Below are 16,625 nucleotides of genomic sequence, written 5' to 3'. Positions count from 1 at the left end.
TTTTTTTTTTTTTTTTTTTTTTTTTTTTTTTTTTTTGAGGCGGAGTCTCGCTCTGTCGCCCAGGCTGGAGTGCAGTGGCTGGATCTCAGCTCACTGCAAGCTCCGCCTCCTGGGTTTACGCCATTCTCCTGCCTCAGCCTCCCGAGTAGCTGGGACTACAGGCGCCCGCCACCTCGCCCGGCTAGTTTTTTGTATTTTTAGTAGAGACGGGGTTTCACCGTGTTAGCCAGGATGGTCTTGATCTCCTGACCTCGTGATCCGCCCGTCTCGGCCTCCCAAAGTGCTGGGATTACAGGCTTGAGCCACCGCGCCCGGCCGAGACTCCATCTTAAAAAAAAAAAAAAAAAGTGAGGGCAAAACAGAACGGGAGAAAACATTTGCAATTTATATATTGGATAAAGGTTTCATATAGATGTCCTAACTGTGTGACTGTTCAGAAGCTGAACTGTAAGCATACGCATTAAGACTCCCCAAATGAGAGGGGAGACTTCTCTGACCACATAGGTCTCTTATCAAGGAATGGCTGGCCTCAGAGCAGTCTCTGGGCAATGCTGATAGAAATAAGGAAGGCTCAGCTGGGCGCGGTGGCTCACGCCTGTAATTCCAGCACTTTGGGAGACTGAGGTGGGTGATCACCTGAGGTCAGCAGTTCGAGACTAGCCTGACCAACATAGAGAAACCCCGTCTCTACTAAAAATACAAAAATCAGGTGGCACATGCTTGTAATCCCAGCTACTCGGGAGGCTGAGGCAGGAGAATCGCTTGAACCCGGGAGGCAGAGGTTGCGGTGAGCCGAGATCGTGCCATTGCACTCCAGCCTGCGCAACAAGAGCAAAACTCCATCTCAAAAAAAAAGAAAGAAAGAGAAAGAAAGAGAAAGAGAGAGAGAAAGAGAGAGAGAGAGAGAAAGAGAGAAAGAAAGAAAAGAAAAGAAAAGAAAAGAAAAGAAAAGAAAAGAGCAAAGCAAAGCAAAGCAAAGCAAAGCAAGCAGGCAGGCTCAGAGAGGTTAAGTGGCCCAGGGTCATAAGACTAGGCAGGAACATAGCCAAGTCTGGAAATGCCGGAGCCCTGACAGAGCCCAGTTTAAAAGAAAACCTCACCCTGGGCATCACTCACTGGGAAGACCTCTGGCCCCTGAGTCAGATAAGGGTAAATGAACAAAGGATTGAATTCTCCAAGGACGATACACAAATGGCCAATAAGAACAGGAAAAAAAAAATCGACATTACTAGTCATTAGGGAAATGCAAATCAAAATCACAATGAGAAACTACTTCACACCCACTAGCATGGCTATAATTAAAAAGACAGACAATAACAAGTGTTGGAGAAATTGGAACTCTCATACATTGCTGTTGGGGGTATAAAATGGTGCAGCTGCTTCAGAGAAGTCTGGCAGTCTCTCAAAAAGTTAAACACAGCATTACCAAATAACCCAGCAATTCTACTCCTAGGTATACACCCAAGATAATTAAAAACAAGTCCACATAAAAACCTGTACATCAAGCCAGGCAGAGTGGCATATGCCTGTAGTTGCAGCTACTCAGGAGGCTGAGGCAGGAGGATTCACTTGAGCCCAGGAGTTCAAGGCTGCAGTGAGCTATGATCTTGCCTGTGAATAGCTTACTCCCCAGTCTGGGCAATATAGTAAGACCCCCATCTCTAAAACCAAAAAAAAAAAACTTGTACACCGACGTTCACAGCAGCATTATTCATAATAGTCCCAAAGTGGAAACAGCTCAAATGTTCATCAACTGATGAATAAATAAAATGAAGTCTATCTATAAAATGGAGTATTAATTTGTAGGCGAAAGAGTACCTAGGTGCCAAGGCAAGAGACTGAAGGCACAAACTGTTTCAGTATAATAAAGAAAATAGTTAGAATAAGAATAGTCATAATACAAATTAGATATAGAGATGATCATGGACAATTATCAATCATTATTATAAACATTATTAATCATTAGCTTTTAATGTTACTCTTTGTTGTATTACTAATACAACCTAGGAATAACCGGCGGGTATAGGGTCAGGTGCTGAAGGGACATTGTGAGAAGTGACCTAGAAGGCAAGAGGTGAGTCTTCTGTCACGGCCACATAAGGGCCTCTTGAGGGCTCCTTGGGCAAGCAGTAACGCCAGTGCCTGGGAAGGCACCCGTTACTTAGCAGACCACGAAAGGGAGTCTCCTTTCCTTGGAAGTCAGGGAACACTCTGCTCCACCAGCTTCTTGTGGAAGGCTGGATATTATCCACGCCTGCCCGCAGTCATCCGGAGGCCTAAACCCCTCCCTGTGGTGCTGTGCTTCAATGGTCACGCTCCTTGTCCACTTTCATGCTCCTCCCGTACTCCTGGTTCCTCTTTGAAGTTCGTAGTTGATAGCGGTAGAAGAAATAGTTAAAGTCTTAAAGTCTTTGATCTTTCTTATAAGTGCAGAGAAGAAAACGTTGACGTATGCTGCCTCCTCTCTCTGCTTCGGCTACCTAAAGGGGAAGGGTCCCCTATTTTGTAATCACGTGACTTGCTTCACCTTGTCAATCACTTAGAAGATTCACCCTCCTTACACTGCCCCTTGTCTTGTATGCAATGAATATCAGCGAGCCCAGCCAGGGCCACCACCGGTCTCCGCATCTTGATGGTAGTGGTTCCCCAGGCCCAGTTGCTTTCTCTTTATCTCTTTCTCTTTTTTTATTTATTACAATCTCTCGTCTCCGCACATGGGGAGAGCACCCGCTAAACCCTGTAGGGCTGGACCCTTCATTAATTGACCGTAAAAATGTATAAAGTATTGATACATGCTACAACATGGATGAACCTTGAAAACATGCTAAGTTTTAAGAAAACCAGTCATAAAAGACCACATGGTGTATGGTTCCATTCATATGAAATGTCCAGAATAGACAAATCCATAGAAACAGGAAGTACATTAGTGGTTGCCAGGGACTGGAGGGAGGAAAATAAGGGGAATGAATGCTAATGGCTATAACGCTTCTTTTTGGAATGATGAAAATATTCTGAAATTAAGATAGTGGTGACTGTGACACACCTTGTGGATATACTAAAAACCACTTAATCATACCCTTGAAAATGGTGAATGTTAAGGTCTGTGAATTAGATCTTAATAAAACTGTTATTAAAAAAAAAAAAGGGGGGCTGGGCGTGGTGGCTTACACCTGTAATCCCAGCACTTCGGGAAGCCAAGGCGGGCAGATCACATGAGGTCAGGAGTTCGAGACCAGTCTGGCCAACATGGGGGAACCCCCGTCTCTACTAAAAATAAAAAATTAGCCAGGCATGGTAGTAGGCACCTGTAGTCCCAGCTACTCAGGAGGCTGAGGCAGGGCAATCGCCTGAACCTGGGAGGCAGAGGTTGCAGTGAGCTGAGATCATGCCATTGTACTCCAGCCTGGGTGACAGAGTGAGATTGTCTCAAAAAAAAAAAGGTGGGGGCAGGTACAGTGGCTCATGCTATAATCCCAGCACTTTGGGAGGCCGAGGCAGGAGGATCACTGGAGGTCAGGAGTTCAAGACCAGCTTGGCCAACATGGTGAAACCCAGTCTGTACTAAAAATACAAATATTAGCTGGGCATAATGGTGCATGCCTATCGTCCCAGCTACTCAGGAGGCTGAGGTGGGAGGATCGCTAGAACTCAGGAGGTCAGGCTCCCATGAACTATGATCGTGCCACTGCACCCCAGCCTGGGTGACACAGGGAAACTTTGTATCAAAGAAAAGAAAAAAAAAGACTCAGAAACTATCTTCCCCTCAGAACAGGAAATGCCAAATGGAGGTTGGGGACACGAGTCAAGGATCCCCCTCAATGCAGCACAGTACTGTGTACGACAGCAGACAGAGCTACATGTGGTCTAGCCCTGTGGTCAAGATGGGTGACGACTCCTATACTTGACAAATAGCGCCCATCTGCATTGGTGGTGAGCCCATCACTCTTCTCGCAGGAGAGCACAATGACGTGCAAACAAGAATAATAGTATCGCTGGGTGCGGTGACTTGTGCCTGTAATCCCAGCTACTTGGGATGCTGAGGTAAGAGCACTTGAGGCCAGGAATTCAAGACCAGCCTGGGCAACATAGCAAGACCCTGTCTCTACAAAAAATTTAAAAATTGGACTGGGCGTGGTGGCTCACGTCTTAATCCCAGCACTTTGGGAGGCTAAAGGGGATGGATCATTGAGGCCAGGAGTTTGAGACCAGCCTGACCAACATGGCAAAACCTTGTCTCTACTAAAAATACAAAAAAATTAGCGACGTATGGTGGCAAACGTTGGTAATCCCAGCTACTCATGGGGCTGAGGTCTGAGAATTGTTTGAACCCAGGAGGCAGAAACCGCACTGTGTTGAGACTGTGCCACTGCACTCCAGCCTGGGCAACAGAGCGAGACTCTGTCTCAAAGATACAGAGTCTCGCTCTGTTGCCCAGGCTGGTCTCCAACTCCTGGGCTCAAGTGATCTGCCCACCTCAGTCTCCCAAAGTGCTGGGATTACAGGCTTGAGCCACCGCGCCCGGCCCACATTTTTGTTTTTAAAACAAATAAAGAACCCTACCTGTACCAAACAATTTTATGGTTGTATATATGTGTGGGTGTGTGTATGTGTGTGTGTGTATATATATATGTCTGTATATATACATAAAGTTTATGTATGAATATTAATATATCTATGAATATGCAGCATAAGCAGAAAAACCACCAAAAATGCATACCAAACCACAAACTTTCACTTTCTACTCTAAACTATATATATATATATTTTTTTTTTTTTGAGACAGAGTCTCACTCTGCCACCCAGGCTGGAAGACAATGGTGCAATTTCGGCTCGGTGAAAGCTCCGCCTTCCGGCTTCAAGCCATTCTCCTGCCTCAGCCTCCCGAGTAGCTGGGACCACAGGTGCCCACCACCACGCCTGGCTAATTTTTTGTATTTTTAGTAGAGACGGGGTTTCACCATGTTAGCCAGGATGGTCGTGATCGGCCTGCCTCAGCCTTCCAAAGTGCTGGGATTACAGGCGTGAGCCACCAGCCCCGGCCAACATTTTTTAATCTTTCTATTATTTAACACTGTTATGAGCATGTGTTGTTTTTGTGTAATTAAAAAAGAATGTAGACTGGGCACAGTGGCTCACGCCTGTAATCCCAGCACTCTGGGAGGCCAAGACAGGCAGATCACTCGAGATCAGGAGTTTGAGACCAGCCTGGCCAACATGGTGAAATCTTGATCTTTAATAAAAATACAAAAATTAGCCAGGCGTAGTAGTGTGTGCCTGTAATCCCAGCTACTCAGTGAGCTGAGGCAGGAGAATTGCTTGTACCCAGGAGGTGGAGGTTGCAGTGAGCCAAGATCGTGCCACTGCACTCCAGCCTGGGCAACAGAGCAAAACTCCATCTCAAAAAAAAAAAAGTAATAGTCCTAGCTACTCAGGAGGCTAAGGCAGAAGGAACACTTGAGGCCAGGGATTCAAAGCTGCCGTGCACTATGACTATGCCTGTGAATTACCACTGTACTCCAGCCTGGGCAACATAGCAAGATCCTACCTCTACGAAAAATAAAACAAGGCCAGGAGCGGTGGCTCATGCCTGTAATCCCAGCACTTTTGGAGGCTAAGGCGGGTGGATCATGAGGTCAGGAGTTCAAGACCAGCCTGGCCAATATGGTGAAACCCCATCTCTAGTAAAAATACAAAAATTAGGTGGGCATGGTGGTGCATGCCTGTAATCCCAACTACTGGGGAGGTTGGCAGGAGAATGGCTTGAACTAGGAGGCGGAGGTTTCATTGAGCCAAGGTCGTGCCACTGCACTCCAGCCTGGGCGACAGAGACAGATTTCATCTCTTAAAAAAAAGGTGAAAGGTATTTTAAAGCTGGGTGACAGAGCAAGACTCTGTCTCAATAAATAAATAAAAAAATAAACAAATAAAACAAAATTAGCTGGACACTGTAGTGTGTGCCTATAGTCCTAGCTACTTGGGAGGCAGAGGCAGGAGAATCGCTTGAGCCCAGGAGTTCGAAGTTGCAGTGAGCTATGATTGTGCCACTGTACTCCAGCCTGGGCAGCATAGCAAGACCCTATCTCTAAAAATAAAAAAATTAAAAAAAATTAAAAAGGGGCCTGGCGCGATGTCTCATGCCTGTAATCCCAGCACCAGCACTTTGGGAGGCGAGGCAGGCAGGTTACGTCAGGAGTTCGAGACCAGCCTGGCCAACACAGTGAAACCCCATCTCTACTAAAACTACAAAAATTAGCCAGGCATGGTGGCATGTGCCTGTAGTCCCAGCTACTAGGGAGGCTGAGGCAGGAGAATTGCTTGAACCTGGGAGTCGGAGGTTGCAGTGAGCTGAGATCACACCGCTGCACTCCAGCTTGGATGAGAGCAAGACTTCATCTCAAAAAAAAAAAAAAAAAAAAAAGGCTTAAAGCTCAAAGAAAAGCAGCAATCAGCTCTAAGGAAGAAAAATGGAAAGTCAGCCATTGTGCCAGATCACACTGGGGTGGGTTTTATGCTCCTCACCCCCTCCCAAATGTAGCAAATGGATTTGCAAAACTTAAAGACAAATTATCCAAGGAAAAAGAAAGGAGTGGCCGGGCGCGGTGGCTCAACCCTGTAATCCCAGCACTTTGGGAGGCCGAGGCGGGTGGATCACGAGGTCAGGAGATCGAGACCATCCTGGCTAACATGGTGAAACCCCGTCTCTACTAAAAATACAAAAAACTAGCCGGGCGTGGTGGCGGGCGCCTGTAGTCCCAGCTACTCGGAGGCTGAGGCAGGAGAATGGCGTAAACCCGGGAGGCGGAGCTTGCAGTGAGCCGAGATCGCGCCACTGCACTCCAGCCTGGGTGACACAGCGAGACTCCGTCTCAAAAAAAAAAAAAAAAAAAAAAAGAGAAAGGAGTAAGCAGGATGAACTCACACTATTCAATTCTGTATTCAAGTTCCAAAGAGCTACAATATTCCAACATCCTGGTGTAGAAAGCCAAATAGTAATTTCTTCTCCCAAATGAACCACTAAGAGAGAAAAATATTTAAATCTGATCAATAAACTAAGTTGTGGTTTTTTTGCTTGTTGTTTCTGTGTTTGATGAAACTGCCAGGTGGGATTTTAAATGAGGAAAATAAATTAGGAAATGGCAAACCAAAAAGCAACATGTAGAATTCTGAAAAATACGAATATTTTCTCCATGAATGCATGCCTCTGATCTGACAGGATGTGTAATAAAAGTGTTACAGTGTAACATTTGTCTTGCTAGATATTTAAAAATCAAAACAGACATGTTTTCATAACTCTCCACTCTAGGACCCACCCTTCCAAGCCACAAACAGTCTTGTAACATCTTACATTTATTTTTACCTCTTCCAAAAATGTTTAAGTTAAATTATTCTAAACACCTGAGATCTTGAATCAAAACTTAGCTTTGGCACTGTGAGAACAACAGTACCAGGAGCAGAAGATAAACAACTCCTCTGATTTCCCACAGAAGAAAGTGTGGAAAGGAGAAAACCAAAAGTAAATAAACCAGAGCTATGGGAATGTAACTGAGTAAGCAAGCATATCCCAAAAACCCAGACCATGCAAGACAGGCGATCTGCAAGTCTGAGAGGATGACCTACTTAATCCCCACATCAGGAAAGCTCAGAATTATATCAACACGCCTTAAAATTCAATAGGATGGGATTTGTTTCCCCTTTCTTGACCTCCCAGGTTGCAATGTTCTGGATTTACTTGTGTTTGTTTGTTTGTGGTTTCCACATAGCATGCAGTTTTCAGGCCAGACTTTGCTCCACCTAGTGGAACTGAAAAGGATGGTTCAAAAGGGAGACCTCAGCCTGTCTACTGTATGCCACCAAGGAGACAGGCCACCACCTCTGTTGCTGCAGCATGTGCCTGTAGTCCTAGCTCCTTGGGAGGCGGAAGCAGGAGAATCCATCACTCGGTGGCTGCTTTTACTGGCTGTGCAGTTACAGTGGGATCAGCGGCCCCAGTGATGTCCATGTCTGGGGTAGTAGGAGCAAGGAACCAATCCAAGCCATTCTACCACCTGGAACCTGATGATCTCCCAAGTGTTAGCCCTAATAGCTGACGGCAGGAAGGGAAGAGGTCCTCTCAAGGGTATGGGTGGACAGGCATTCAAAAGACAGGTGAAGTTTTGAATCCAAAGCCACGCAAGATACCCACAGCATCCACAAAGACCCACCGGCTCAAACATCCACAGATGAGCTGCCTCCTAGGGGCCTGAAAAGAGGACTCTCCTTGAGACACAGCCATCCTGAGGTCCAGGACACTTAGCTTCTCTTGTGGCAGACCCTGAGAACACCTAATGATTTCCACAGGCTAAACGTGTGTGAGAGCAAACCAACGTTCCTGAGGTCGAAAATCAAAATAGAGCCAGGACTTAGAATGGGGAAAGGAAAAAGTTCTAAGAACATGACTCAGTTCTGATTGGTTGCAGGACTGTGGAGGACACTGAGCAAATAAAGTAATTGACCAGCAGGTTTTCACTGGGACCAAAGCAAATCATGTTCTTAAAATAAAACCACATAGCAGATCAAAGCAAGAGGAAAGAAAGTTCAAGATGGGGTAAATAAGGGAGGCTCACCTGCTTACTGAATCACAGACCAAAAAAATGTGTTTTTTTCAAAATGTTTGATGTTGGCTGACAAGACAGAGCTGACTGATCACATACATCAACAAACCTGAAAGGCAGTGAGATTCGGCATATCAAAGCTTCAAACCGTCCCACCGAAAACCTGCTGTCCAAGGTAATTTCCTACACTTCACAATGCTATGTTGTTCTTGCAAGAAGGCTGACCCCAAGCTCTGCGATAATGAACAGGACCTGGTAAGGCCACAGCAGGTCCCACTAAGCCAGGATTTCTCCACCTCGGCACCACTGACATTTTGGGCTGGAAAAGTCTCTGCCGTGGGGGGCTGTCCCGAGCATTCCAGGATGCTAAGCTGCATCCCTGGCCTCCACCCACTAGATGCCAGTGGCACTCCCAAGCTGTGACAGTGACTAATGTCCTCTGGAAGGACAAAATTCTCCCCAAACCTAAATTCAGACATAGAACAGAATCAAGAAAGTCACCTGCAAAATCTCCAGATCTCAGTTCCTGAAGTTAGTCTGGGGAGTTGATACTAACTTACAAACCATAATACACTCTGAGGAATGCAAATAGCAATGATGGTGATCATTATTACTATACTTAATAATCACTGAGTATATTCCAAGAGCTTTACATATATTATGTCTTTTCACCTCATGACAACCCCACACTAGTACAATTCCCATTTTATAGATGAGGAAGCTGAGGCACAAAAAGGTTATGTAACTTGCTCAAGGATAGTATAAAGTTTGGAACTCAGGTGGTCTGACCCCAGAGCCCATGACATGACCACTATGTTTGACTGTACCAAACCCCTACTCTGGAAAGCTGTTAGATCATATCCCCCAATATATAGTCATTATCTACATACAGCTATTTAGTTTAAATTATTATAAGTAAATATCACACTGGCCGGGTGTGGTGGCTCACACTTGTAATCCCAGCACTTTAAGAGGCCAAAGTGAGCAGATCGCTTGAGCCCAGGAGTTCAAGACCAGCCTGGTCAGCATGATAAACTCCATCTCTACAAAAAATACAAAAATTAGCTGAGTGTGGGTGTGCACCTGTAGTTCCAGCTACTAGGAAGGCTGAGATAGGGGGTTTGCTTGAGGTGGAGATTGCAGTAAACCGAGATTGCACCATTGCACTTCAGCCTGGGCAACAGAGGGAAATCCTGTCTCAACCAAAAAAAAAAGAAAAGAAAAAGAAAAAAAGAAAACCTTAATTGGGCACAGTGGCACACACCTGTAATCCCAGCACTTTGGGAGGCCAAGTCGGGCAGATCACCTGAGGTCAGGAGTTTGAGAACAGCCTGGCCAACATGGCAAAACCCAGTCTCTACTAAAAAATACAAAAATTAGCCGGGCATGATGGTGCATGCCTGTCGTCCCAGTTACTCAGGAGGCTGAGGCAGGAGAATCGCTTGAACCCTGGAGATCGCCCCACTGCACTCCAGCCTGGGCGACAGAGCCAGACTCTGTCTCAAAAAAATAAAAAATAAAAAATAAAAAATAAAAAATAAAAATAAAGAAAATATGCTAAAATTAGCACTGATAGTCACAAATTCTGTGACTATACTGAAACACCAATTTATGTATACTTTTAAAAGGGTGAATTTTTTGGCATGTAAATTATCTCAATAAAGTTTCTTTTCTTTTTTCTTTTTTTGAGATAGGGTCTCTCACTCTATTGCCCAGACTGGAGTGCAGTGGCACGATCTAGGCTTGCTGCAACCTCCACCTACGGGGCTCAAGCGATTCTCCTGCCTCAGCCTCCTGAGTAGCTGGGATTACAGGTGCACAAGAATTTTTGTATTTTTAGTAGAGATGGGGTTTCACCATGTTGGCCATGCTGGTCTCGAACTCCTGACCTCAAATGATCCATCCGCCTCAGCCTCCCAAAGTGCTGGGATTACAGGTGTGAACCACTGCGTCTGACCTGATTATATCTCCATAAAGTTGATATAAAAATTAAATATGGGCGGCCAGGCACAGTGGCTCATGCCTGTAATCCCAGCACTTTGGGATGCCAAGGCAGGCCGATCGCCTGAGGTCAGGAGTTCAAGACCAGCCTGGCCAACATGGTGAAACCCCGTATCTACAAAAAAGTATGAAAAAAATTACCCAGGCGTGTTGGCAGTGCCTGTAATCCCAGCTACTTGGGAGGCTGAGGCACGAGAATCCCTTGAACCCAGGAGCCAAAGGTTGCAGTGAGCCAAGCCAAAGGTTGCAGTGAGCCAAGACTGCACCGTTGCACTCCAGCCTGGGAAACAAGAACGAAACTCCATCTCAAAAAAAAAAAGAAAAGAAAAAAAATTAAATATGGAGGGCCGGGCATATGGCTCACGCCTACAATCCCAGCACTTTGGGAGGCTGAGGAAGGAAAATCGCTTTAGCCAAGGAGTTCAAGACCAGCCTGGGCAATACAGTGAGACTTCCTCTCTTTAAAAAAATTTTTAACTAAAAAAAATTAGGCTAGGTGTGGTGGCTCACGCCTGTAATCCAAACACTTTGAGAGGCCAGTGTGGATCACTTGAGCCCAAGGAGTTTTAGACTAACCTGGGCAACATGGTGAGACTCCCATCTCTATTTTAAATACATATATATACACACACACACACACACACACACACACACACATATATATATATATATATATATATAAAATAAAAGAGAGAAGAAAAAAAATTAAATATAGGGCTAGGTGTGGTGGCACGCACCTACAGTCCTAGCTCCTTGGGAGGCTGAGGTGGAAGGATCGCTTGAGCCCAGTAGTTCAAAGCTGCAGTGAGCTATGACTACACCACTACATTCCAGCTACAGAAACTCTATGGGCAACAGAGCAAGATCCTGTCTCTAAAAAATAAAAATATGTAAATAAACAAATAAATATTAAATATGCTTCAAAATTCAGTTATCCTAGCCACATTTCAAATGCTCAGCAGCCACCTGGCTAAGTGGCTACTGAATTGGATGGCACAGAGAGAGATCATTTCCAGCATCACAGAAAGTTCTACTGGATGGTACAGCCTTAGATGAATGGATGAAAGGCCTCCTGACCATGTGACAACAGCCTCCCTTTCCAGCCTCCCCCAGTTCCACACTCCTCCACACATACACACACAAAGCTTCTGCCACAGAGTACATGCTACCTCCAAACACACTCTCCATTTTCATTCTTCCACACTGGAATCCATTTTTCCCTTTCCTGGTTCATAGATATTCTACTCATCCTTATCAACCTTTAAAGTCCTGAACAAATGCTTTTTCCTTAATGAAGTTCTTCCTAGCACCCCATCTTCCTCTTGCCCTAGCAGAATCAGTTGCTCTGACAGTCCTTTGTTTGTACTTGCATTTCAGCAAAACCTCTGGATTACAATTCACCGTGTGTGTTATCTGTTCTTGCCACAAGATTACCAGCTACTGGGGAACAGGGATTCCACACTCATTTGATGGTTCCCAGAGCCCAACAATAATAGCCTGCTGCAAAGAGTAGACGTTTCAGTAAATGTCCATTCTTTCATGCCTACTGAATTCTACTGAAAGAGTTTACAGAAACTCAAGGTGCTGATTTTACACTTTGGTATATCAAATGCACTAAGAAGGTGAGGTAAAAGGGATTAGAATCTGGAAGTCTCGCATCCTACTATTGTACAAGAAGGAATGATGGCGATTGGCACTGACATACCATTTGAAAGAAAGGAAAATGGAGCCAGGCGCGGTGGCTCACGCCTGTAATCACTGCACTTTGGGAGGCCGAGGCGGGCAGATCACGAGGTCAGGAGATCGAGACCATCCTGGCTAATATGGTGAAACCCCGTCTCTACTAAAATTACAAAAAAAATTAGCCAGGCGTGGTGGCGGGCACCTGTAGTCTCAGCTACTCGGGAGGCTGAGGCAGGAGAATGGCATGAACCTGGGAGGTGGAGCTTGCAGTGAGCACACATCACACCACTGTACTCCAGCCTGGGTGATACAGCGAGACTCCATCTAAAAAAGAAAAGAAAAGAAAGGAAAGAAAAGAAAGAAGAATGAAATAGGGCTTCCAGACTGAAAACTGGGCAATGGGGGTGAGTAAGGTGAGGTGGGAACCAAAGGGTATACCATTGAGGGTTAGGTGGGAAAAAATAGCAGGAACTGGGGCCCCCATCCAGCTCGAAGTTTTAAGCTTGGCAAAGGAAAGGAAAGGTAAGGACTGCATCTCTAGAGATGTGTCCCTAAACCACTGGCTGAGTTACCCTATGAAAAAAGACATTTCTACCAAACATTATTTTATTTATTTATTTATTTTATTTATTTATTTTTTTTTTTTGAGGCAGAGTCTCACTCTGTCCCCGAGGCTGGAGTGGAGTTGCGCAATCTCAGCTCACTGCAAGCTCCGCCTCCCGGGTTCACGCCATTTTCCTGCCTCAGCCTCCCGAGTAGCTGGGACTACAGGCGCCCACCACTGCGCCCAGCTAATTTTTTTGTATTTTTAGTGGAGACAGGGTTTCACCGTGTTAGCCAGGATGGTCTTGACCTCCTGACCTCGTGATCCGCCCGCCTCGGCCTCCCAAAGTGCAAAGATTACAGGCGTGAGCCACCGCGCCCGGCCCAAAACATTATTTTAAATAACATAGTCAAATATTCTGTTTAGGCCGGGCACAGTGGCTCACACCTGTAATCCCAACACTCTGGGAGGCTGAGATGGACAGATCGCTTGAGCCCAGGAGTTCACGACCAGCCTGGGCAACATGGCGAAACCCCATCTCTACAGAAAAACACAAAAATTAGCAGGGTGTGGTGGCATGCACCTGTAGTCCCAGTTACTCAGGAGGCTGAGGTGGGAGGCTCACTTAAGCCTGGGAGGTCGAGACTGCAGTGATCCAAGATCACATCACACCACTGCACTCTAGACTGGGCAACAGAGTGAGATCCTGTCTCAAAAACAAAACAAAAACAACAATGACAAAAACAAACATTCTGGTTAAATCTAAACAACCAAAAGAAACTCTATGTATCTCAATCATAATCTAACTGCAGGAAACAAATGCCAAGGCTGTTGGAGCCTCTATTGTTTTCTCATTATTTTTTATTTTTTGAGATGGAGTGTTACTCTGTCACCAGGCTAGAGTACAGCAGCATGACCTTGGCTCACCACAACCTCCACCTCCCAGATTCAAGAGATTCTTCTGCCTCAGCCTCCCGAGTAGCTGGGACTACAGGCGCACACCACCATGCCTGGCTAATTTTTATATTTTTAGTAGAGACGGGGTTTCACCATGTTGGCCGGGATGGTCTTGATCTCTTGACCTTGTGATCTGCCTGCCTCGGCCTCCCAAAGTGCTGGGATTACAGGAGTGAGCCACTACGCCCGTCCTTTTTCATTCTTTATAGATTTAAGCATTCACGTCTGTGAGCTGTAATGTCATAACCTATAGGAGAATTAAGTCTAAGTTCCTAACCACAGAATGAACTAGATGATGAACTTTCCAGGGCCTGCCTGCATAACAAGAAATGGCTGTTTCAATGCAGAACTGGTAACAGGGAAAGCAAGTTGCCCAATATCATTTATTTATGATAGTAAATGTATATGTAAAAACAAAAAAAGAAAAGATTTTAAGTAGATCAATTTTGTGGGAGAAATGCAGTAAGGTACAGATATCATTATTCGACACAGAATGAGTACAAGTAAGTCCTCCTGAATTCAAAGTTAGCTGGACTTCACTGTTGAATTAAGGACAGTGGGTACTTGAAGTAGCACTGTGCCAAAACGGCCTTGGGATTTTTTTTCCTTACTGATTTGTACAAGCAACCCTTTCCCCCCAGACAAAAAAAAAACCCAAAAAATACATTGACTAAATTGTGGTGGATTCAGAGTTAATAATTATATAGCAACTTGCATTCCGAAGGTTAAAATTCAAAACAGAAATCTCACTATAGATATCTAGTAGTCCCGGACAGAAAGACACAGGGTATAAGGTGAGGGGTGGGAGTGTATGGGGAGTGTCAGGAGTGAGGGTATGTGGGCGCTGGTTAGGAAGAGGGCCACCGCTCATTACAAAAACTTTCCCTCCTCTGCAGGAATTGTAACCACGTAACAGCTGTTGGTCAGTGCTAGCATTCATCCAAATGCAACAAAGTACAAAAGACACCTGTCCCCAAAATTAAGTATTAGAAGTGCCAGAGATACAAGAAAGCAGCCTGTGGTTTGCAAACTGCAATTAGGATACAATATTAACAATCCCCTTCCACATCTTCACAACACCTCCCAGGCTCCATGACCTAGTAGGAACCTCCACTTTCCACCATTCCCCTTGCTGAAAAAGTGGATCTAGTTCCTATCTTTGACCAGCCCATCTCCAAAGGCTCTGACATTCCTAAACCAACCCTCTACCGATGTCATTTATTGGTTATTGGGGACAGCCTTTTCAAGATACTTATAGAAACAGACACGCGCAAAGGAAAAGTAAATTCTGTGTTTACTATATTCTATATTTTGTTGTCTGAGGACTATAACTTTTCTAGTAAACAAAGAAAATGTATTTCTCCTTCCAGTTTATGATTTTCACTGGAAAAACAACTCCAACAAAGGCTAAAACAGAAGGGTCCCAACCCTAGAAAAGGGAATACGCTGGGCTAGAAAATGAGCTCCATTCCTTTCACATGGTATTTCTAGTATACACAAACATATCCTAAAGAAAAATTAGGTGCTTCAATGCATAAATAAATTGTGGTATACAGACAACGGAAAGTTACTTGGTCATAAACAGGAATGAAGTACTAGTACATGCTACGATGTGAATAGGCCTTGAAAACATAACGCTAAGTGAAAGAAGCCAGGCACAAAGACCACATATTGTAGGATCCCATTTATATAAAATATCCAGAATAGATAAATCCATAGAGACTGAAAGCAGACTGGTGGTTGCCAGGGGCTGGGGGAAGAGGGAGACACAGAGTAACTGCTTAGTAGGGACGAGGTTTTCTGCTGGGGTGATGAAAATGTTTTGGAACTAGATAGAGGTGGTAGTTGCACAACATTGTAAGTGTACTAAATACCACTGAATTGTTCACTTTAAAATGTTTTTTGTCATGTGAATTTCAACTTATTTTTTAATCAGTATTTTAAAATAGAGGATAATGGGCAAAACAAGATGTATTTGTGAAAAGGCAGTCCTAAAACTCCTAGGGAAAAGATAAGTATTTTTGCTGGCACTCAGTTTCTGCTCTTGTTCACAACAGAAGTTCAAGCGCTAAGTTGTACAGACTTTGCCATTATGCTATGTGTCTATGTATGCCTTTCTGAAAAAAACGGGGAAAAGAACAGAAAGTGAAGAAAAAAGAATAATAAAGCTTTGCCAAATGCAAAGAAGGAGGGGTGATTGCCCCCACTGCACCCCACCCAACTTGGCACCAGGAGTAACGCTCTGGTTAGGGTTTCGAAATGCCAGCTGGAGCTGGAATCAGCACATGCAAGCTTCTCTGCCTGGATAAAGAGCAAGCCACCCAGCAAGAAAAGCTGGGGTGCTCCATTTGCTGCCCACATTGGCATCAGAACCACCCTGTGGTCAAAAGCCCTGAGCTGGCTCAGATCAGAATCCGTGCCTTGCTCTCCCAGGCCAGCCAGCCTAACGGCAAGAGCTTGTTACAGCTCAGAGTGCTCCTCCTCCTGAGGGGTTCCACTCTGTTTCATCCCACCTGCCTTCTGAGAGTCCTGCCTCCAACCAAGGGCGCCATGGCTTACAGATTTAAAAATGGGGCCAATAGGCCGGGCACGGTGGCTCAAGCCTGTAATCCCAGCACTTTGGGAGGCCGAGACGGGCGGATCATGAGGTCAGGAGATCGAGACCATCCTGGCTGACACGGTGAAACCCCGTCTCTACTAAAAAATACAAAAAACTAGCCGGGCGAGGTGGCGGGCGCCTGTAGTCCCAGCTACTTGGGAGGCTGAGGCAGGAGAATGGCGTGAACCCGGGAGGCGGAGCTTGCAGTGAGCTGAGATCCGGCCACTGCACTCCAGCCTGGGCAACAGAG

The 16,625-nt window shown here is 45.2% G+C and overlaps 1 protein-coding gene across 1 annotated transcript in view; it reads right to left on the bottom strand.

Moving 5' to 3' along the window:
* WBP1L (WW domain binding protein 1 like) overlaps positions 1–16,625 on the bottom strand; it is an 81,020-nt gene that overhangs the window by 63,070 nt on the left and 1,325 nt on the right. The gene's annotated exons all lie outside the window — the stretch shown is intronic.

Source organism: Theropithecus gelada, chromosome 9, assembly GCF_003255815.1.
Source record: "Theropithecus gelada isolate Dixy chromosome 9, Tgel_1.0, whole genome shotgun sequence".
In the NCBI taxonomy this organism is placed as follows: Eukaryota; Metazoa; Chordata; class Mammalia; order Primates; family Cercopithecidae; genus Theropithecus; species Theropithecus gelada.
Note: the sequence above shows the minus strand (reverse complement) of the source record. Positions and strands in the feature narration are given on the sequence as shown.